The sequence below is a fragment of the Lagenorhynchus albirostris genome, chromosome 14, assembly GCF_949774975.1.
Source record: "Lagenorhynchus albirostris chromosome 14, mLagAlb1.1, whole genome shotgun sequence".
NCBI classification, from domain to species: Eukaryota; Metazoa; Chordata; class Mammalia; order Artiodactyla; family Delphinidae; genus Lagenorhynchus; species Lagenorhynchus albirostris.
Window position 1 is genome coordinate 83,858,903 of NC_083108.1, and position 25,134 is coordinate 83,884,036.

Consider the following 25,134-nt stretch of genomic DNA (forward strand, 5'->3'; position numbering starts at 1 on the left):
TTCCCAGGAAAACAAGGTGATGCCCACCTGCAAGTCCAGGAGATGTGCCAAGGGTTCAAGGTCAGGGTGAGGAAAGGAAGACACACAGCAAGCAACAGGGGCATAGAGGCACTTGAGAAGTGATCCTGTGAGTATTTCACCCATCTGTGAACCCGGGGGGGAGGGAAGATCCCCCGGTGTCATGATTCCTGGGTTATCACCTGCCAGGTGGGGGAGAGAACCCATCCAGGAGGACCCCGGAGTGTTTGTTTTTGCACAAGTTCAAGGAGGATGCAGCTCCTTGAATACAGAGCTGGCTCCAGAGATACCGCTGAGTGAGCAAATAGGATGCTTCAAAGCACAGATGATTCCGGTGGGATGGAAATGTGGTGTAGCGATTCAGAAAGATCTGGAGAGTTTGCTCATTTGATAACGAGCATTTTATGTTATTTCTCTTTTTCATAAATTTGCCATTGAAGCAATCTCTTTGGGTTTTTATTTTTTGGCCATTTTCTACTTTCTGTTCTTTCTAGTCAACATTATTCATACTTTTGATAAGCATTTCCTTCTTGATATTCACTACTTGTCAGTTAAAACTGGCTATTTCAGGGAGTGTTAGTAATTCTTTCAAGGGCTGAAGGGAACATGGGAGCCATCATCCAGGCAGGTAGACTCAAGGGTTAAGGCTTCTCCAAAAACAAGGCATAATTTTTTTCTTTTTTATCGAACAATAAAACAAACAAAAAAAATCTAATGCCAAGATCTCTTTTTAGGTGTGACTGGAACTTGAAGTAAAGGACAGTATCAAACGAATGCATATAATAGAAATCTTTAATGATCCACAAATCATGTGGTCTCTGGACCACACCTTATGGGGGTTGGTTACCAAGGGAACCAACCAAGATTTAGAGGGTTGGAACTTTCAGTCCCACCCCCTGATTTCCTGGGAGAGTAGGGGGGCTGGAGGTTGAATCAACTACAAACGACCAAGGATTTAATCAATAACGTCTATGTAATAAAGCCTTTTTAAAAACCCAAAAGGAGGGGTTTGGTAGAACTTCCTGGCTGGGGAACACATGGAGATAAGGACATGTTGATAATGAAATGTTGTGAATTTTTATTGCCATAGAAACATGTCCTAAATGCTTCCTGTAGATTAAGTTCATTTAATTTTCACAGAAATCCCACGAAGAAGTAACTATCACTGGGCCCATTTGTAGATGGGGAAACAAAAGCACCGGGAGATTAAGAAACACATCCAGCCCGGCAATTGCACCCCTAGGAATATACCTGATAGAAATGAAAATATATTTTCACACAAAAGCGTATACAGGAACGTTCATAGCAGCATTATTCATCAGAGCCAGAAGTGAAAACAACCCGGGTGTCCATCCACTGATGAATGGATAAATACCACGTGGTACACCTGTCCTCTGGAATATTATTCAGCCATGAAATCAATGAAGTTCGGACGCATGCTACCCCAGGATGAACCTTGAAAACACGATGCTAAGTGAAAGAAACCAGACACAAAAGGACAAATATTGTATGATTCCACTTATATGAACCCTCCAGTGGTGCAGCCACTACAGGGAACCATATGGAGGTTCCTCCACTTATATAACCTTCCACTTAAATGAAATCTCCCGAAGGGAGATTAGTAGCTGCAGGCTGGGGAAGGGAATGGGGAGTCACCGCTGCTGGGCATGGAGTTTCTTCGGGAAGTTCCAGAAATGATTAGCAACCATCATCACTGGGATTAGTGATGAAGGTTGCACCACTCTGTGAATGTCCTAAAAGAACCACTGAATTGTGTACTTTAAGAGGGAACTCTTTTTGGTATTCAGTTTATACCTCAATGAAGATGTTACTCTAAAAAGAAAAAAAGATGTCCAAAGTCACAGGAAGAAGTGACAGCTCTTAGAGCTGGAGTAGAATCAGGCTGCCGCGTGTGTGCTCCTAGTTTCTCTACTATGGGCCATTTATTCTTAACGATAATTGAAGAGAGACAAAATTTTTCACTCTATGGAGAAAACGAATCCCTGCTCTGAAGATTAAAACCACTGTAATCCATGGATGTTTTCAAAATTCATTTCAGTTGCTGCAGCTGTTTGGAGACCCATGGAGGATAGTGTGTGCTGACCTCATTTACTATTAGCATCAGGGAGCTGATTTTATAGTTTTCTACATAAACAGGTATGATAAACTCAAATTAGAAAACAAATTACAGAAAAAAATGAAAGAAAACAAATTACAGTTGACCCTTGAACAATAATGGGGACTTACAGGTGCTGACCCTCCTTGCAGTGGAAAATCTGTTTTTAATTTTTTTAATGTAAATTTATTTGTCTTATTCATTTTATTTTTGGCTGCGTTGGGTCTTCGTTGCTACGTGTGGGCTTTCTCTAGTTGTGGCGAGCGGGGGCTACTCTCTGTTGCGGTGTGCGGGCTTCTCACTGCGGTAGCTTCTCTTGTTGCGGAGCACGGGCTCTAGGCACACGGGCTTCAGTAGTTGTGGCTCACAGGCTCTAGAGCGCAGGCTCAGTAGTTGTGGCGCACAGGCTTAGTTGCTCCGCGGCATGTGGGATCTTCCCAGACCAGGGCTCGAACCCGTGTCCCCTGCACTGGCAGGCGGACTCTTAACCACTGCGCCACCAGGGAAGCCCCCGTTTTTAATATTTGACTTCTCCAAAACTTAACTATTAACAACCTACCATTGACTGGAAGCCTTACTGGTAACATAAACAATTGATGAACATATACTGTGTATGCTATATGTATTATATACTGTATTCTTATAATAAAGTAAGCTAGAAATTATTAAAGAAATGCAAATCAAAACTACAGTGAGGTCCCACCTCACATCCATCAGGATGGCCATCATTAAAAGTCTACAAGTAACAAATGCTGGAGAGGGTGTTTTGAAAAGGGAACCCTCCTAACAAATGCTGGAGAGGGTGTTTTGAAAAGGGAACCCTCCTACACTATCAGTGGGAATGTAAATTGGTGCAGCCACTATGGGAAACCATATGGAGGTTCCTCAGAAAACTAAAAATAGAGTTGTCATATGAGCTGGCAATCCCACTCCTGGACATATATCTGGAGAAAACCATAATTCAAATGGATACATGCACCCTTATGTTCAGAACAGCACTATTCACAATAGCCAGGACGTGGAAACAACCTCAATGTCCATCAACAGATGAATGGATAAAGAAGGTGTTATGTACATATATAATGGAATATTACTCAGTCATAAAAAGAACAAAATAATGTCGTTTGCAGCAACATAGATGCAACTAGAGATTATCATACTAAGTGAAGTAAGTCAGACAGAGAAAGACAAAGACCATATGATATCACTTATACATGGAATCTAAAATATGACACAAATGAACTTATCTACGGAACAAAAACAGACTCACAGACATAGAGAACAGACTTGTGGTTGCCAATTGGGAGAGGGTTGGGGGAGGGATGGGCTGGCATTTTGGGGGTTAGCAGATGTTAGCTATTATATATAGAATGGATAAACAACAAGGTCCTACTGTAGAGCACAGGGAACTATATCGCACTAATAAAAAGCAGTTGGGTCAGAGGGACCTGGAATTTTTTCCTGGATCTTCCATCAAAATGTCTTTGATTTTTGGCAAATAAACTCTCCATAACCTCGGTTTTGTCATGGGTAAATCTAGATGATTCATTAACTGGTTACTCAAAACAATGGCTTGAAATGATCATGTATTACCCGTCTTGGGTCTGGTTGTTGCCTGCGGGTTCTCAGGCATCTCTTCTACGACTGCTGTCAGTTACGGCTGCCGCCCTCTGAAGGGCGTCCTCTGTGGCGCAGACATGGCCGTGAGGTTGACCCCCTGCATCCACTCCTGCTTTGCTCCCTAGTTCTAAAGTCTAAGTGTTCGATCTGGGGGCACATTAACTTCTTGTTACCTCAGTCACCTCATTGGTAAAGTTAGTAAAAGTCATGAGTTAATAAGTACCAAGGGCGATAAGTAAGTAGTAAGTAGCGGCCCGGTAGGGCTGCCCAGAGTGTTCAATGACACGCCCCGTGCGCTGTTTGTTAAAGCCGTGTCTGAAGGTGGCAAGCGCTTTATCAATTAGCTGCTAATATTTTGAGGATGCTGATGAGGGGCTATGGAAATGATCCCTCCCTGAACCTCACACTTGAATCTGAGCAACACATTTTGGTCATGATAGAGGCTTTTATGTGGGACACAGACACTCACATGTGGTTCTGTGAAGACAAGCTGTACGGCCCATTGTCGTCGCTCTTTTGCTTTCATAAAAGAAGGTTAATAGAAAAGGTGTACCTGGCCCTGAAGCCACTATGGGCTGGAATTTATTGAGGATAAAGTAATTCTATTAGTGTCCCAAAATTCACCTCCTGACGATGGAATAAAAGGATAGGCGGATTTATCCTTCTGCGTGTCTCCCTGCCCTTGAGGTATGTCTTTTGAAAGCTGCAGGTACCTTCTCTTCTTGAAACATTTAAATGTGTCCCCTTTATATCAGTAATAGTTGAATTAATGGAGGTGTTCGGGGCAGGCAGGGGACAGGCTGCATGGCATGAGTCCTCGCCTCCTTCAGTGGGTGTCAGTCTATAAAAACACCACGTCATTGGTTGAATGTCAAGTGGATTAACATGTCAGACCTGGGAACAGTTGCCTTGTAGCCTTGTAGCATTTAGAGAATGGAATACCATCCTAGCTTAGCATCTCGCTTATGGTTAAAATATCAGGATTTACATCTTTCTTTGCCACAAGATGATTTTTCAACAGCTTTAAAATCCTAACAATATGACAATGTCTTCTAGACCTTGTCCGCAGAATTCTTGAAGCAGACCGGCGCCCGGTAACAGACGTATTTAGCCGGATTCATATGTATGTGACTGAGCAAAGACGAATAGCTCTCCAGTGGAGCATGAAATGACTTCAATCTGTAAAGCTCGGTGTGGTCTTACCTGCCTGGCCCTGCCTGGGCTTCATCCCGCGACGTCGATTTGGAGAAGTCTCAGGGGTCAGAACCTGAGAATAGGTAAGATTCCCCGCCCCATTACATATAACACACTCTTTAACTTTTCCTTTGGAGCACGGACTACAGATGGAATGAGATAATTATTTGTGCAGTTGCTTTGTCTTTTCAAAGTCGTACCCCTCCATATAATACTAGCTGGAAAGGTGAATTCAATAAAAGAGCAGTCAATGGGGAACTATCCTGTGCGCCCCCAACTAAAGAGAACGGCCATCACTCACCTCCAGTCAGCCGTCTCCATGCAAGAAACGGGCCCCTAATTAATTACTCTTCCATATTTTAGTGGGAAAAAGGAGGTGCTATTTTTACCTGCAACATTCTGATATTTAAGAGTGGATGATTCATTTAACTAAAGGACACACACCATGCCAGGCAAACAGATGGCCCCTGGGCTGTCACTTTGCAGAAGACAAATGTCTGTCTTACTACTGGTCCCCTAGATCAAAAGGAGAAAGACCTACAGCATCTCCAGACACTAGACGGATCACAGAAAAGAGGTTCAACCTGTATTTATTCAGTGACTGTATCTGACAAACTAGAAACCACCATGCAAAGCGTTGGCATCCTTGGGCAGGGAATGCTATTTACTTGAGTCGAGAAGTGTAGGAAATGCCATTTATTTCTAACTATGGCTCGCTTAGAGTTATTTCTAAGTTCCTCTGAGTTTGTTTTCAATTTCTTATTATGAGACAAGGGCATATAGTTTGTGGATGGAGTACCGTTTCAGGAAGGACAACTCAGTTTTCAAAAGCCACCCAGGTGGAGAGAGCACCGTTTCAGGGTTCTTTGTCGATCTTTGGGATTTCAAGGTTAGAGAAAAAGGGTCATTGGCTTCTTTTGGTTTCCATTCATCAGACATTTTGAAAAAGCCTTTCACTCATGCCCCCTCATGGATGAGTGTGTCACGAATCAAAAGCTGCACAAAAACAACGTTGAAGGAACAAGAATGTCATTAATAACATTAGTGTGAATGTCATTAATATCATTAGTGTGAATGTCATTAATATCATTAGTGTGAATGTCATTAATATCATTAGTGTGAATGTCATGTCATTAATATCATTTGTGTAAATGTCAGTGCTTTTGTTCCGTTGAACATCATTTATTGTTTGGAAAAGGAGATCAAAGGAAGGCTGAGAAACACACAACCAAAGCCCAGAAATGGGGATGTGGCCTGAATCCATCAATGACGAGCTCCCAGAGAGGTTCCGCTGGAAGACACACTGCGATTGGCTGCTCTCTCTGTCCATTTCGATCCCCCAACCCCTGCCCAAACCCAGACCTGGTTTTGCAACGGGACTGCTGTTGCCAGCCTGCTCCCAGGTCACCATCCCTCTGTCTCCTTGTGAATCCCGTGCCAACAGAGACAAATTGTCCAGCAAGATCGTCAGTGTTTTTTCGACCTATAACCTGACGCGGTGGCATCACCTTTACTGTCATTTTTATCCTTCCCCTGCTGAGATGTCAGCCTTCTCCTCCGGAATCTTGTCGCTGTGGGGCTGATCCTTCACGGGCTTGTGAGTGAAAACTGGAGCTGGTGGTGGTGGACCACAGGGATTAAGCCACAGAAGTTGCTTCTTCCTCCCATCCTCCATCCCTCCTTCCTTCTCTCAGAGGGCATATCCAGGTCCTAGCATCTGACTGTACGTTGCTGGCTCGGTGACCTTGGGCTGGCCTCCCTGAGGCTCCGTTTCCCCACCAAATCATGGGGACCGTCCCATTCCCCTCGAATTGTGGCTGGGAGTTTATAAAGATGATCAGACAGGATGACCACACGTTCAGTTGTTCAAGGAATATTTGCTGATGGCTGACTGTACAAGATGGGGGAAGGCGAAATACAGGTTTTTCTTAACTCCACTCATTTAAGCAGCACCTTCATGATTTGGGGGTCTCTGCAGCCCAGTTCTTAAGGAGACCATTGGATGGGAGAAGGCAGCCCTGCCTCTGGATGGTTTGTTCATACTGGGAAGGGCCTGGGGAAAGGGCTCCCGGTGGGGAGAGGGTGGGCTCTGCCTGTCGCCTAGGGCTGGGATGCTAGGTCCACACAGCTCTGCCCCACGTACTTGGATGGCTGAGCCGGTCGGACATACCTCTTTGAGACAGTTACCAAGAGATGGGAGTGGCCAAGAGAAAGGGGTGTGCCCCTCAAGCACCTTGGGGACAGTGACCAGTGATGGGGCACCCCTTTTTTGTGGCCTCTCCCCAGACCTGGGCTGGACTGGCAATAGCTCCTTGGGGGCAGGGTCTTGTCGGGGAGGGAACACCTCCTCATTGCTGCTTGGTGGTGCCGGGCAGGCTGGTCCTCAGGCCTCCAATTCCCAGGCTCCTGCAGGGAAGGGTGGGCACCCGCACTGTGCACCTGTGAAAATAAATATAGGAAAGCTCATTTTAAATGGAGTCAGGACTCCCTGAAGGGGAAACTCACCCGTACAACTTGTTGCAGCCTGTATAACCGGCAGGAAGAAAGGACATAAGAATGTTACTTTTCTATTGGTACAAAGGAAGACATTTTTCACATAGGAATTTTATCTCCTGCTTTAAAAAAAAAAAAAAGGGAGGGGGCTTCCCTGGTGGCGCAGTGGTTGAGAGTCCGCCTGCCGATGTAGGGGACACGGGTTCGTGCCCCGGTCCGGGAAGATCCCACATGCCGCGGAGCGGATGGACCCGTGAGCCATGGCCGCTGAGCCTGCGCGTCCGGAGCCTGTGCTCCGCAACGGGAGAGGCCACGGCGGTGAGAAGCCCGCGTACCGCAAAAAAAAAAAAAAAAAAAGGGAGGAAGATCCCTTCCTGCCCCAGCAACAAGGCACTAGCCCCCGATTGCAGCCAATGAGGGACCGCCACAGCCTTGAACTCTTGTTCTTCTCTTTTTCAAGACAACCCTCCCCAATTTCCTCCTAAAACCTAATAAAAGCAAGCCCACCTCCTTCGTTCTCCAGACCCACCTACAACTCACCATAGCTGGCCGGTCCTGAGTTGCAGTTCTCTGCTATTCCTCAATAAACCCATTTTGCTGCTGAAAAGAGCTGCCTATTTTATTTTTAGGGCTGGCCCAGTTTTTTTGGTGCTGGGTGGGGCCCACTGACCAGGCTGCACCCAGGCTGGCGGCGCTGGGTGGGCACAGGGACCCGCAGCACGACCGTGCTGGCTCTTTCTTGCTGCTGGGTGGCGCTGGTGGACAGGGCTGGACCCCAGGATCTCCTTGGCTACATGCAGTGCCAGTTAGGGAAGGGGACTTCTCCCCACTTTGTCTTCACAAAAGCCTGATTAGACTGTCAATGAAAAGATGTTGCCCTTGCATCAGCAAACAGAGGGTGTTGTAGCCATCAAGCCATCGCATGACAGCTGCCCCTACAGTGAGTCCTAAGGAAACTCAGGGTAGAAGCAGGATGGCCCGTCATCAAGCCATCAGCCACTTCAGCCAGCACCCCCAAAGCAGTGCACCCTGAGGAGACTCAGGATGGAAAAACACAGCATACTGGCCCTGGATAGCTAAGGTGCGTATCAAAGGAACGATTCCAATGAGCCTAGACTTTTGCAACGTCCCATATATAGAAATGCACTATGGGACTTCCCTGGTGGTGAAGTGGTTAAGAATCTGCCTGCCAATGCAGGGGACAGGGTTCGAGCCCTGGTACGGGAAGATCCCACATGCCACGGAGCAACTAAGCCCGTGAGCCACAACGACTGAGTCTGCCCTCTAGAGCCCATGAGCCACAACTACTGAAGCCCGTGCGCCTAGAGCCTGTGCTCTGCAACAAGAGAAGCCACCTGAGTGAGATGCCCACACACCGTGACAAAGAGTAGCCCCCCTCGCCACAACTAAAGAAAGCCTGCATGCAGCAATGAAGACCCAACACAGCCAAAAATAAATAAATAAATTTTTAAAAATGCACTAAATCCTTTAATTTGAGGTGTCTGGTTTTCTTTAATTAACAGTCATCTTTTGATGTTCTGACTACCTGGTTTCATTGCAAAAACCCCTATATATCCTGGCTCATCCCTTACCTCTTCAGAGCAGTCCCTCAGAGCTATCTGAGAGTCCTGTCTGCCACCCAGGCTTGAAGTTCTCAGAAAGTCCGCCAAATAAAACATAACTCTCAACTTCTGTGTTGTGCACTAGTTTTAGTCAACAACCCCTAAACGTTAGGTGCCTGGGGATTTTATCGCTCTGCCTACGGCCCGCTTGTCCCAAAGTGACCATCCGCAGTGTTCTACCACCATGAATCCCGAGGATGTTATGATCCTTCCCACAGTGAGAGCTAAGGAGGAGGAGGAAACATCGACATTGCATCATTGTCGCTTTTCATATCTTCTGAAATCATGGGGGAAAACAGGTTCATATCAGAAAATTACCTCCTTCCATCCAGCCTCTTCTGGAAAATGGATGGTAGAGCCCATGACTGTTAGTGTTGTACCTTTTGTTTCCTAGAGCTCTTAGGGAAGGGCTAACCAAACTTATATCAGAAACGTCGATATCTTCTTAGCAAAGGGGCCATGGAACAGAGGGCATTAGCCCACCGTGGCCCCCTTTGCCTGGCAAACCAATAAAGCGATTCTTTTCTACTTCACCCAGAACTCTGCCTCTGAGATTTAATTCGGTGCTGGGGTGCAGAGGTTGGATTTGGCTTCAGCAGGAGGAATTTACATGATCATCTGATGTCCTGAGACAGTCCTAACAGGGACCAAGTGGTTGCCTTGTAGTGGCTGATATCCTTTCAGTGAGACCCAAACGGGTAAGAATACTCCTGGGTTAGGTGCATCCTGGCAGATATTTTACTAGCTTTGTCAGGGAGCAAAGTCTTCTCCATAGAACAGTCACGTTGTCAGAAAATCGCAGTGATGATTACCCTCTAAATGGCACTGCTAGAAACTGGTGGAGAGGGCTAGAAGGAAATGTGCCTCACCATTGAGCAAGGGGTCCAGATGCATCCGGTTATAAGGAGAAGAATGTCTGCAGTTTGATTATTGGGACCTGTGTCATCCTTGACCACTTCCTAACTGCAGGCCCAATTTTTCTATCTGTAAAAAGGGACGCTGTATCTAAAGGTCAGGATCAATTGCAAAAAAGGCTTTGAATGCACGTAGGCAAATGACACCCAGGCAGGCTATTGATCTGTAAACTTGCCTTTGCTGGATTTTCTGAGTAGACATTTACAAGTGGGTCCTCCTGACATTTGTTCTAAAACCTGCTCCCTTCATAGAATCTATCTTCCTTTTAACCCTCTAGATAGTTTCCTTTTAATATTTTGACCTTATGGATGAAGCAAAACCCCAGATAAATCAACATTAGGACTTGTTAGCTACTTCAATAGTTTGGTGACAGAAGAGTATTAAGTATATAGCTTGAGCTTTGAAACGAAATAGGTTTCATTTGAATTTGCTGTATTAATATTCTCCTAACAGCCACGATGAAAATTAACTTTTCTGTGTAATTCACTTGGAAGATAAGCAGCATTGTCCACACCCAGCAACCAAAGCAGAGGAATGACCGATATTTAAGAAGCTTGTATCCTTTTCTAAAAGGAGCTTAGACTTATGTTTCATAATCAACATTTCCTGACATGGCCCAAATAATTTTGTTGTATTTGCACTCATTCAGAGATGAAAAAGAAGGGGTTAAAATAGTTCGGGAGTTGTTCATTCTAAATTGGTATCGTATCAAAAAGGCAATTCTCAAAAGAAGAGATAAAAAAATCATTATAAGCACATGAAAAAAAATTCATCATTGACCGAAGAATCAATGAAAATAAATAAAAGAATAATGAAAAGTTTTACTTTCAGTCATGGCAAGTTAGGTAATTCTGTGATCATTCTAAGGTAATGAACCCTTTCTTTGAGGACAACAAAAAAGAGTGAATGCAAATGATAGCCAAAGTTTATTAACAAAGAATTCCCAAGCTAGTATCTAGAGTTTTACAGAGACCCGGGGTCAGGGGGGATGGTGATCCAGGATTCTGAGACCTCCTTACCTCTCTGGAGGCCAATTTCAGAGGAATTATTGGATGTACTGGCCTGAGAGGTTCATTTCACAGCTGTGTGATGAGGGGGAAAAGGAATAGGGTTTGGGAATACCTGGATGGGGCCTTGACGATCCCCCCTACATTGTATCTGGGTCAGGAGGGGAGCATCTTAGGAGAAAATGTGACCCAGACTTAGGTTTTCCTTCCCAAGGACAGCATCTCAAGCCCAATCCCCTTTCATTAACTTTTCCTTTTCCTAGATATATAGAAACAGATCTAGACTTAGGTAAGGAGAGACTTTATGCCAAGTGATTACTGAAACAGGGGAGAAGAACCACTGTGATAGGGGAAGGAACTATTGTAATGGGGAGAATGTTCCAATCTGAGATCAGCAAACCTCTCAAAGTGCAGGCAGAAAAGGGACTTTTCTTTTATAGGGAGGAGTCCACAAGGCTAGGAAGGATCTGGTGTCAGAAGTGGAAGAAGCCCAGGGATTGATCAGACAGTTGATCAGGACTGGTTTTCCCAGAGGTCAGCTGATTGTCAGAGGTGGTTGTTAGGAGGGGCTATTCCTTGTTCTAATGCTCAAGTGTGGGACAAGTTTTAGGGGCTCGGGGAAAGGAGAGGAGCCGGATTCAGGTTTGCTCAAGTCAAACTAGTGGGAATTTTGGCCAGATTGGTTGGTGGGAACAAACAGTTCTGCTAATCGTTCACCAGACAGTGAATGGGAATTTGGAGGGCCTGTGTCTGGCCTGTCCTAGGTAGACACGGTGCCATCTTTGGGTCTTATCTAAGTCATATGGGAAAGAGTGATTTCTAATTTTTGCAGTGATGCATAAGAGTAGGGAATATTTCTTGACCATCACTGTTTTCCAGGAGCACAGGTCTCACATAAAATCCAACACTGTCAAGATCCAGACAGGCAGACACACATGCACGTGGGATTGCAAACCATCATGAGAAAACAGAAAGTTTGGGAAATCACGTGACAAATGTTAAGAGTGGTCTTTCTGGGTGCTGCCTGTACAGATTCTTTTTCTTTCTTCTTGTGTATCTGTATATATATATATATATATATATATATATATATATATATATATTTATATTTATATTTATATTTATATTTATTATTGGTCTATTTTGGGTTGTTACAGGGTCAAGGGAGAAAATTCGTATAACTAGAATCACAAAGCCTAGCACAAAATAAGTGCTCAAATTTACTTGTGGTTAATCGTCATCACAGTCATGGAATTAAAATAATGTGGAAAAGCTACTTTTCAAAGAACAGAAGAGAAAAACTAGTATCTTACGAGACTTTCTATTTCTGCCAAAGTTTCCTCATAGGAGCAAAGCATGCCCAGACCTCGACTGTTACTCCTCTAGCCTAACGATTGTGCAGAAATTTGTCATAAATCCCCCCTTGGACCTTTGGAGCACCTCTGAGGAAAGGCGGTGGAAGACAGGAAAGTATTCCCACAAGTTATTATTGCCGTTACTCAGTGGGGTGAGATTCCTTACACTGGCAGATCCAGGCTTGTCTGTGCCACAACCATGAGTACCTTCTATCCAGAGCCACCTGGAGAAGACTGGACTGTGTCGCAGTGCCATCTCGCCACCTGTGGATGTTTCGCTGAGGCTGCGGACTTGATGCCAATGCTTTTTTCTTCTGCCTGGAAGCTCTGGAAGCATCTTAGAGGCTGTGTTTAGGATCCCCTTTTCTTAAATGTTCTGGATTTTGTTTTCTCTCAGTTTGTCCTAAAAATGAGACAGGGAGGGAAATATTTCAGACAACTTGATTTTGTGATTCTCACTGGGTAATTGCATCTGGTAACTCAGGGCTCTGTTTGGAAGCCCGGCATGTGGGTGGTGTGACAACTCCTGACACGCCTGGGAAGATGAAGGGGACTGGCCATGTCACTTCAAGTTGAAGGTGAGCCTGGTCACTTGGGACAGTGTCTTCACTCAAGGCTGAGAAAGTTCACAGGGCAACTTGGCCCCTGAAGCTGGTGAATCCCGGAGCTGACACTCAAGTCAAATTAGAAAGTAAGAAAGGGGGCCACTCATATATCCAGAGGAAACTCTAATTCGAAAAGAAACATGCACCCCAGTGTTCATTGAAGCACTCTTTACAACAGCCAAGATGTGGAAGCAATCTAAGTGTCCATCAACAGGTGAATGGATAAAGAATTCTGCGGTACATATATACAACGGAATATTACTGAGCCATAAAAAAGAATGAATTAATGCCATTTGCAGCAACATGGATGCAACTAGAGATTATCATACTCAATGAAGTAAGTCTGACAGAGAAAGACAAATATCATATGATATGACGTATATGCGGAATCTTAAAAATGATACAAATGAACTTATTTACAAAACAGAAAAAGACTCACAGGCATAGAAAACAAACTTATGGTTACCAAAGGGGAAATGGGGGGAGGGATGAATTAGGAGTTTGGGATTATACTACTATGTATAATATAGATAAACAACAAGGACCAAATACATAGAATAGGGAACTATACTCAATACCTTGTAATAACCTATAATGGAAAAGATCTGAAAATGAGTATATATACATACGTATAACTGAATTACTTTGCTGTACACTTGAAACTAACACAACATTGTAAATTAACTATACTTCAAAAAAAAAAAAAGAAATTGTGCCACTGAGTAGAAAACCAGGTTATGGGCATGGGCTTTGAAGTGCATCCAAGTTTATTCAAGTGGAATAACATCTGTGGGCCTTCGTTTCTAGTTTCTTGTTTGTAAAATACATCTATTACTAGAACCTACTTCACCAGCCTCTGGTGAGGATTAAATGAATTAAGATGTACAGAACCTTAGAACAGTGCCCTGCCCATAGCAAGCCCTCATTAGGTGTTGGTCATTATTAAATTTCAGCCTGTGAGCCAAAGCCAGCCAATCGAGTTATTGTAAAGGATGTTATTTTCTGTACAATATTATGTGTTTCTCATATGCATACACGAAACATGCAGAATGATGAACAGTGGCTGTTTCATTTAGTATTCTTTGTGTCTTTTAACTCCTTAGTACTGCATGTGAACAGCAGATAGCCTTTATATATCTATATCCATATCTGTACCTATAACTGTATCATCTATAACTATGTATCTTCCTGTGTTTATTCTAAAACACGGCATAGTGAAGTACGTTTTTATTCCTACTAACGTAAACATGAGCTTTCATAATCCACTCTGTGTCTACACCGTTCCTGCTCCTGCCCCATTTTGCATCATCCGGAAAACAGACCACTGGACCCTGGACACTGACAGCACATTAACAAGCACATATCAGATGTGACAAAGGGGCTTTTCTACTGGCTTCATTGGAAATATCACTGGGTGATTAGTGAACACCAGTTAATGACTTTGAGTAAGCATTTCTTACAATTAGTAGTGACTAATGAAAAATAAATAGGGCAGTAAATCCCACTGCTGACATTACGGTAGGGAAATTCACTGGCCTGAATAGCCCTCAGTTTAGAACTTGGAAGCAGCACCAATGAGAGGTCCCTAGATTAGGACAGTATTGCACACGGGATAGAGCTTTTATTGTGTGCAGCCAAAGGGCCTGGGGTCATGCCTCTACTTTGTCATTTACTAGCTGAGGGACCTTGGGTCAATTACTTAATCTCCCTGGGCCTCAACTCTCTCATGCATAAAATACGGTTCCTGATAATAGTATGACCCTCGCACGTAGGGTCACGCACGTGCTGTTAGTATCGTTAGGTAGAGTGTATCAGTCAGGTTCTTGGCAGGAGACAAATAGCACATTCAAAGGGAGAAACTGGAGTAAGCTAATACAGGAAATACTTGAAGAAGGGTGGGCAAAGTTAAAGGAGCTAATAAGAGATGGCATAGCGCCTGGGAATATGCACAAGCATAGTCATTTCCACCTCCAGCCTCGAAGGGAAGAAAAGTAAGTGTTTACCAGACCCAGTGAGAACTGTGGCCATGGGAAAAGGACCCACCAATGGAGGCACACTCTTCCCTGGAGTAACAGAGACACCACCGAACCATGGCAGGAGGAGAGAGAGGGGAGCAAATACCCCGACCTCTCTCTGCCCTCGTCCTTGGCACACCTGCCCATGCCTCTATCGGCTACAGAAGTCAGAGGGAAGGGAGTTTAGGGGACGTGGTACAGAGAGGCCAGTCTCCTGAGCTCAGAACAGGGCAGGGACGGGAAGGATGGGCAGTGCATCCGGAGGGGTGAATGGGAACTACCCGACCCAGAGGACAGTCATCTTCAAGGTCAGCTGCTGTAGACCCTCAAGGCAAAGAAATGGAGGAAATATCGCCTATACAGTGATGCCTCTCTTTGCTAAGAGCTGATCAAGGGACAGATATTGCTGTCACCATCACTCCCTTTTTAAATCACTTTCCTGTGGTTTAGCTAGAATCCGAACTGGCGACCATCCTCTCAAGAACTGGAGACTAGAAACAGCAGCGAGCGTTTCTGTAATGCTTTATAATTTACAAATCGCTGTCGTATATCGAGTCACTCTTGAGCCTCATAATGAGACTGTTTCAGTTCAATATTCAGAAACACTTATAAATGAAGAAATTGAAGCATGGAGAGTTTCTTTGGCTAGGGCTAAGACTCGTGTAATTTAGAGATATTGAGGTAAAATTATTATAACATAGAATGAACCATTTTAAAGTGGATACTTCAGTGGCATGAAACGCGTTCACAATGATGTGCAACCATCACCTCTGATGAGCTCTGAAACCTTCTCATCAGCCCCAAAGGAAACTTCGTACACATTAAATTGTCATTTCTTCATTCTTCGCCCATCTCCGGAAACCACCAAACTGCCTTCTGTCTCACTAGATGTGCTTATTCCGGCATCTCATGTAAATGCAATCACGCAATATGTGGTCTTCTGCATCTGGCTTCTTGCACTCAGCATCATATTTCTGAGTTTCACGCATGTTGTAGCAGGTGTCAGGGCTTCATTTTTTTTTTTTTTTTTGCTGCGCCATTCGGCTTGCAGGATCTTAATTCCCCAACCTGGGATTGAACCGGGGCCCCTGGCATGAAAGCCCTGAGTCCTAACCACTGGACTGCCAGGGAATTCCCAGTGCTTCGTTGCTTTTTACGGCTGAATAATAGTCCACTGTATGGGTATGACCCACTTTGTTTATCCATTCATCCATTCATGGACATTGGGTTGTTTCCATCTTGCGGCCATCGTGAATAATAGTACTACCATGACTTATTGTGTAATTTTAACCTATGTCTTTTTAGAAAATTCATGGAGATGATTTGAAGACCTAGCTTTAGAGCACAAGATCTCGAGTTTACGCCTCCCCTTCCTTGCCTCAGCGACATGCTTGGAGGGCTTTTAGTGGGGAGCAGGCTCTGTCCTAGTCGCTGGGACACAGCAGTGAACAAAGTAAATTCCATCTCTCGGGGCACCATCCAGTGACTTAGGTGATGAACACAATGGTTCCACAGAGACACACCGGCTGATGGTAAGAGCTGCGGAGAAGCCGGGCAAGGGAGGTGAGAAGCACCATGGATTGGAACAGATGGCCATTCCATACTGAAGACTCCAGAGGACGTTCTCTGATAAGGTAACATTTCAGCAGAAGCTTCATGGAAGTGAGGGCAGCAGCGTTTCAAGGGAAGAGTGCTTTAGGCAAAATCAAACCCAGATTCAAATCCCAGCTCTGCCAAAAGACAGCTGTGCTCCCTTGAGCAAGTGATACAGGCTCTCTGAGGTTCAGTTTCCTCCTTTGTATAATAGGATAAACAATGCCTGTCTCATAAGGCTGTCTTCTCGGTACCTTGAGAATGCTGTATACGGCTCTGCTTTTCAGCTGTTGGTTGTTTCGATGCAGAGAGCTCTCCACGGTGCATTTAAGGGTCTGGCAAATGCTTTGAGAACAAAACTGAAGGGTGGCATTTACTTCTCTGCGCTTCTTTCTCTTCAAGATCATGGCCCCTCCAGTGCCGGCTTTTTTTTTTTTTTTTTTTTTTGGGCCACTGTGAACACAATTTTTGCCTCTCCATGCACATGGGATTGCTAAAAGCTGTACTGGATTCTTATGATATTTAGTTCAAAATACTCTCTAAACACACGTCTGATGGAACCAAAACTAATCGGGCAGGTACTTCTCCAGGTGGGGATGCCAGAAGATCAAAGACAGTAGGCAATTTCAGGTAATCGGAAACAGCAGCAGAATTCTGTGTATATCATGGCCCTTATAACATTTAACAGCTTTTGTTAAAGGGCCATCTCTTCCTTTCACTCTTAAAACGTTTTCCAGATTTTGCTTTAAGTTGAGATGCCGGAAAATCCACATCTACGTAAGGAAAAGCAGCCTTCCCCGCTCAGGTAGACGTTTATCTAGTGGCTGCCAGGGAGTTTACCGCTGAATCCCCTGAGTGGTAAGTTGTGTGAACAGAGATGCTTGGGAATATCCAGCCTTCAAAGAACCGAGGAGTGAGAAAAAAAAGCTGGAGGTAGAAAAAACAATCTGGTGCAATTCTTCCATATTATCTGCTCTCGGGTCATTTCAGATACTCCACGAGCTGCTCGGCACTTCTGAACTGTGATTTCTCTGAACCCATCTGCTTCTCTCAGTGCTGCCAAAGTATCCTCTTATCAAGTTGTCGGGGCAGTGATGGCCTTTGTGAATTACCTCCCCAAAGCCCACGCTGAACAGGAAGTCACCAAGAGAGGGACGTGTACAGGATAAGGGCTGCCCTCTCGTGTCCCAGCATCACGTATCGGTCTTGTCTGTTCTGGGTTTCAGGGGGTTCAATGGTTCTCTTATGAAGCTTTGCCATTTGGAAGAGTGTGGCTGCCTCGATAAGAGACATCAAACCTTACAAGTTTTGAGATAGGACTCAAACGCCTCTCCGTCCAGTGGGGATGTCTTGTTTTACAAGCCGTCGTAACTCTGAGCCCCCAGTCCTTCTTCCCTTGCTGTGCTAAATTTGGATATCAACCCCTCTTTCATTCTCCAATAACAGGCTCTTTGCTACCCAAGACCGTTATGGAAGGTATTGGAACTGGTGGACTTCACGGGAGTGGCCAGCTGTGGAATAAGGATGTCCAAAGTTGATGATGAGGAGGAGAAACTGACCAGGCAATGGACCAGAAGATGGCTGGATAGGTGTGGGCGGTTACACGTCTAAATTCAGCACTGGCCTCCATCACTTAGGAGACAATCAATGAACCTCACCGTGCCTCAGATGCTATGGCTACAGTAAAGTGCTAGGAACACCGACGGCAGAGCCTTGCTGGAAGCATTCGGTGAGAAAATGCGTGCAAAGCTCAGTGCTTGGCCCAATCCACACCGACCTCTCCTCTCTTTAGGAAACATGCCACGCCAGGAACAAATCTATGTCTTCTGTTAGCTATCTACTGATGCCGCTTGATCAAACCAGAGTTACTTACTGTAACCCTACTCTGTGCAAGGCATGTTCTAGGAGGACTGACAACTTGAGAAATATATTTCAATATGATTAAAGACAATTTTTTTAAATGTATTTGCTCTGATGGATGAGCTCATGAGCAGTCAAGAAACCCTGAGGTTTCCAATCTCCCACGTGGTCCCCTGTCCTTAAAAATCCAAACCCTGAGAGGGTCCCTTCACATAAAACACAGTGTGACGGTTGCCCCCAGAGTCATATAACTGAGTGGTGACCTCACTGCGTCTACAATTCAGAATTCTTTCTGCTACTCCTGAACTTTCCTGAGCAGGGAAGGAGTGGAGGAAGCTGGGGTGACCAGGGAAAGTAGACGAGGTGTTCCCATTTCTGCCATTTGCCTTTCCTTTTTCCACCCAACATCTGGTCTGTCTGGGACAGAGAGAAGGGACCAGACATTTCACAAGTGGCTTTGCAGACAAATTCCTTTACGGATTCTGTCACCTGCAGTCTTCTCCCCATTGCTTGAATTCAACAGAAACAGATTTTACTGTTCTAACCTCGGGACATTTTGGAATATAGAAAGCAGGTGGTGCCCCAAATCAGGGGTGATCTGGATAAGAGACTAATGAGATAAAGTCACTTTATCTCAGACTCCTAAAATAGTCATAAAAATACAGAGTTGCAGGTGCTGGGTTTCTAGGCTCTTCCCGGTTGCCCGGAAGCCAACTTTCATAGCTGAAAAGCTCAAAAGCCACAAAACAGGCCATTGCTATGAGGGTGTGCAGGAAAGGAGGCACAATCTGAATTGATTGAAAATCTCCCTGTTTTTTTTATGTTGGTGACAAATTTAATTTAGTTTTTAACATTGTGCAGGTCCACACTGAAAGAAGCAAGGGAGGCTCAGAACAGACCTTTGAGAAGCAATGTAGCCTGCAGACATCAGGGTAAGACCCCTAGCATCGAATTTGGTTTGAGATTTGAGCTGCAAGGAGTTTTTTCAGATGAGTGGTCTGGACGCTGTGAGCACAGCCGGATGAACCCAGGGTCTGTGGGTTCTGAGTGGCTCCCTCCTAACTCAAGGCCATGGAGACGGGCTCCAGCTACTTAAGGCATGGACTTCACATCTGAGCCCGGAGGCACAGAGCACAAAGCCTCCCAGCATATTAAGGGCATTATCAGTTGAAGATGGATGGATGTCTTTCCATCCTCTGCTAATGTCTCAGCTCTGCGAGGAATTTAAACCTCAGCTTTGCATTACAAATTTAGGAAGGGAACCAGTGATAGGAGCAAAGTCGGTATAAACCTTTCTCCTGAGAAACGCTGGAAGCCATGATCCAGTAATTATGCATGGATGTGTTTCCCATTAAGCCAATGAAACATAGACGCAAACAGAGTCCATGAATACACAAGTTGTCTGTGTGTTAGGTTAAGGATATTTTTAATGTTTCATGTGATGTCTTGTCATCCTAAATAGATGCAAGAAGTTTGTTTAGTGATAAAATAAGGAGAAAACCACATTGTACTTCAAGATCTATTGATCCTCCAAGGACAGAAATGAGGCCAGTCTTTTTCGAATTCCAGATGCTACTAGAATCTGCTGGTTCCAGATGCTAACATGTTCAGAGAAAGAACGATCTCTATTTCATGGTGGAGGGACTGAGCCCAATTGACCCAAGTTCAATTCCTAGCTCTGCCATGGACAAACTATGTTGTATCCAGCATGTATCTTAGATTCTTTTTTATCAGTGAGGATGATATCAATTTTTATATGTTTCCATAATTTCAAATAAAGTATATAATCCTGACTCAGGTTGTCTTAAGCAAAAAGCAAGTTTCTCTTATGCAACAGCAGGAAGCCCAGCTGGCAACAGGCTACAGAGTTGATGGATTCAGAAGCTCAGGGATGTCATCCAGGATCCAGGCTCTTTCTGTCTCTCTGGTCTACCATCCCGGGCCTTCCCTTCATCCTCAAGCAGGGAGAAAGACTGCTGTAGCAGCATCTAGACATAACAGCATCTAGACATAATATTCACTCGGAAAAGAGAAAACTTTTCTTTCCAATGGCTTTTTATGGAATCAATGCATTTTTTCTTCACCAAGGACTTCCCAGTAGAACTTCCTTCTTCTTGGAAAATGTCAAGTCACATGTCAATGGATGAACCGATCAATGCCAATGAAACCATTTACCATGACACCAATTAGTTGTACCCACGGAGCTAGGGAAGGATGAACTTATGGCTCTGCGCAGGAGTTGTGTCATCTGGACGAGATTGGGACTCCACTCCGTCAAGAAAGAGTGATGATGGTTGGGAAGGCGACCAACAAAGTTCACCCCAGAGACTTTCACTCCTGTCACTGTAAAGTACCCTGCACATGTGAGCTAGGATTATATCGTAGGTTTGGGGACCTGTGGACACTCATACTACTCATAGTAATAGCATGAGTACCCATACCGCTCACCTACTCATATCATATTAAATGATGAAAAACCGAATACTTCCCTCCGGCATCAGATACAAGAGATGTATTGGGGGGTCCTTAAGTCCACCCCCAGGTTTCATGATTCACTAGGAGGACTCACATGATTCAGCATATAACCATACTTATGGCTGTGATTTATTACAAAAAAACAATAGAAAGCAAAATCGGCAAAGGGAAAAGATACATGGAAGTATCTGGAGGAAACTGGGCTCAAGCTTCCAGAGTCCTCTCCCAGGGGAGTCACACAGGATGTGCTTAATTCTTCCAGTAGCAATTTATGACAGCACGAGTGAGATGTTGACTACTGGCGAAGCTCGTTGGGTGCTCAGCACCTGGGGTATTTAGTGGGGGCTGGTCACATAGGCACCTTCTGCCTGACACGTACCGGAATTCCAGACCCCTAGAAGGAAAGCAGTGTTCAACGTAAATCATATGATTTGCAGTTTAGTAGGCATAGGGAAATACCTTTACCAGACACCAACCAAGAGCTTCTAAGCAGTGTGGTCTCAGGTCTGCTATGTTTTCTCTTCACACAGGAGAGAATGTTGCACTGGACCTTACACCATCTCAGAGAGATAAAGAAAATGTTGGCGAGGGACTTCCCTGGAGGTCCAGTGGTTAAGACACTGTGTTTCCACTGCAGGGGGCGTGGGTTCGATCCCTATGCGGGGAACTAAGATCCCACGTCGCATGCCGAGCACCATGGCCAAAAAATAGGAAAGAAAATCTACCCACAAATAAAAAGCTTCCAATAAAAAAAAGTTGGTGCATATTTATACAACAGCTACCATAAAATTTAGATTATACCTACACCTGGTCTATATCCCACCAACATAAAATTGAATTGTTCTCTAAGGTTGCTTACTCAAAAGGGCAGGTACATTCTTTGAATAGTAAAAAGTTTGTTTAAGTAGGTCTAGATCTGCTGATCTGTAATATTAAGGTCATAAATGTTTGTGGGAAAAAATGCATTTAAGATGATTGCTATAGAAAAATGTGATAGGTGTGCTATGGTGTAAACCAGCCGTTTCATTATTAACCTGCTCTGTATCTCCCTGACTTCATGTTTAAACTTCACTACTACGCGAATGACCTGCCTTTAACCAGAAAAAGGAAATCTCCTTTGTCCTGGACTTTTCTCTTTATAGACCTGTGTGTAAATCCTTGTGATGCTGACAGACGCTTTCCTAAAAATCAGTGCAAATTACTGCCTTCCCCCGCCACACCCTTTACACAGAAAGACAAACCTCTTCCTTCACCTGCAAGTTTTCACATCACCCACATCTTTCTTGGTGAGTCTTTTGCACAATGTGGTGCTCTGGAAAGAATAAAGTCAAAGAGATGGGATTAACCCTAAATGATTTTCTCACGTGGAGGGAAATTGGATACCTTGTTACATTTTCCTCCCTCCAGTTCCACGCATATGCAGTGTGTGTTGTAAGATGCTACAGCGGAACCTTTCGCCTCCACAGGGTCTTTTGTGCATCATGAATATCTCTGAACAACCCTCCCTGCTTTCTCCCCTGGTGCTTTCTCTAGCCAAGCTCACTGGGATGTGCTGGTGGAGGGGAGAGTTTAAGTACATTGCCTCCAGCCCAATGACTGCGAAGAAACCTACAAAAGAGTTCCGTAGAGCCCATTTTCCTTGACACAATTTTTACATTTTCTTGCACACTATTTCTGCAAGGCTGTTGCTTTCATTACTTGTTTCCCAGTACAAGCCAGAAAGTAAAGATCTAGAACAAAGACTTTCGTGCATTCTGTCTTGAGGTGTTTCTGTATTCGCCATCATCCTGACCCCCTTACCCCATCATTTTGGTCACAAGGGCATTCTCCAGCAACATTGGCCGGTAATAAATAAAGAGGTTTGGAAAAAGTACCTGATATGCATGTGGCATTATTCTATTGTCACACATTCAATTTATTGGGTGGACCTTGGGGCAGAACATCATTTTAATGAAACACTTTGCAAGTCTTAGCTGAAGAGATGTGATCAGCATTACTGTTCTGCACACAGTCATGATTTACTAAACCATGATTACGTTTATATAACAAAACTTTGCATGAATAAAAAGGAATAAATATAATTAGTATTTGGAAGGGCAAGAACGGCCGAATGAAAATGTTCATTTTTTATTAATTGCATACATTTTGCATGAGGAGATTACTTTGCCTGGTTTGGGCTAACATCACAGAATTATTGTATATAATTGTGGAAACAGCTAGCCTGTGACAATTTAATGATATTTTGCAAAACCTTTGTTTTGAAGGCTGCTCGTTATCAGCTGACTCCCCAAGTTGATTTCTTAATCACAGAAAATTTCTGAGGACAATTGACGCAGCTATAGCGGTTCGCATGCCACTGTTACGTGCTGCCAGCTCCTGTAGCATAATCTCCCTCTATCCAATTTCCACTGAGATGCTTCAAGGGGACGGACAAAGGCCAATAGCAGTGGGTGATGGGCCCTGGGTTTACCCTTAGTGTTTTGACCCTGGGAATCTGTTCATCTCACATCCAGCTTCGTATCTCCTCGGCTGGTGCATTAGTTTCTGAGATCCATTGTGAGAAAGCACCACAGATGCTTAAACCACAGAAATGTCTTCTCTCACAGTTCTGGAGGCTAGAAGTCCAAGGTCAAGGTGTGGGCAGGGTTGGTTTCCTGTGGAGGCTCCGAGGGAGAGTCTGTTCCAGGCCTCTCCTCCAGAGGCTGGTTTGCTAGTCATCACTTGCATTCCTTAGCTTGTAGAATCATCACCCCAACCCCAGCCTTCACCTTCACATGGCATTCTGTGTGTGTGTATCTCCAAATTTCCACTTCTTATAAGAACACCAGTCATATTGGATTAGGGCCCACCCTAATGACCTCATCTTAAGTAATTGCATCTGCAATGAACCTATTTCCCAATATGGTCACGTTTTGAGGCACTGGGTGTTACGACTTCAACCTATGGATTCGGGGGGAACACAATTCAGCCCATAACAGCTGGTCACATATGAAAGCTTCTTGCACGTGGACGTCTGAAGACCTGAAGGACAGAACTGCAGACTGTCCTTGCAATGGACTCACCTGCAAGGGAATCAGAGAAGACACTCTCTTTTGACAACTGCATATGGCAATAAAACTCTCTTTTTACTCTGCCTCTAAAGAACTGCACGATTGCTGGTGCAAATTTCCTTTAGCAATCTAAATGGTATTTTCCTCCAGCAAGGTTTCTGTTTTCCAGGCCTCTCCAGATCTGAGGAGTAGACAGAGCACCTATTCTTTGGGCTTCTCACCATCTTGTTTCCCATCCTCTTTTCCCTTTGTATCAATACCATGGAGGTATTCAAGGCCTCCTCCCACATCCCCCTCAGTCTTTGTAGCCTGGGTGGGGGGAGCTAAGCCATGAAGAGACAGAAAAAGAACATTTTCTATCCCTTGGGCCCAGGATCCAGCCATGCCTGAAGCAATGACTTTCTCTGAAGCACTTCTTTCATTCGGCACATGAACCAAGGCTTTCCCTTTTTGCTGAAACACATCTGAGACGGGCTTGTCACTCTCAACAAAAGACCTGATGGGGACTTCCCTGGTGGCACAGTGGTTAAGACTCCGTGCTCCCAATGCAGGGGGCCCAGGTTCAAACCCTGGTCAGGGAACTAGATCCCACATGCATTCTGCAACTAAGAGTTTGCATGCCACAACTAAGGAGCCCTCGAGCTGCCACTAAGGAGCCCGCCTGCCGCAACTAAGACCCGGTGCGAGACAATAAATACATAAAAATTTTTTTAAAAAGTAATCTTAAAAAACAAAAGATCTGATGAGTATAATTCACTTAGGAAAACATAAAAATGCAGAAAATAATTGAAGTCCATTCCAGAACAGGTGTTTTTCATTAGACTTGTCTCCTGAAACTTTTTGAGTCAAGGCGCCATAAATACCCAAAGGGGAAATGACGGCAAGCTCTTCTCCTAGTAATTGCAGGAAAACAAGAGAGTGGGGCTGCTTCCGGGAGCTTCATCCCAGCTCGGGGGACGCTGCTTCTCCTGTCCACGTTCCATCCGCCAAAGCAAGTCACACGGCCAAACTTGGCATCAGTAAGGTGGAGAAATATGGTCCTCCTCTAGTAGGGGGGACTTCAAAGCCACAAGGCAAAGGATGAGAGTGTACATAATAAATAGACAGAGGGAGGCATTTGGATAATGATCCAGTCAGCTGCCTGTGTTATTCTCTCTAGCTCCATGAGCCCTCTCTGTAAGCAACAGCCTGCAGTG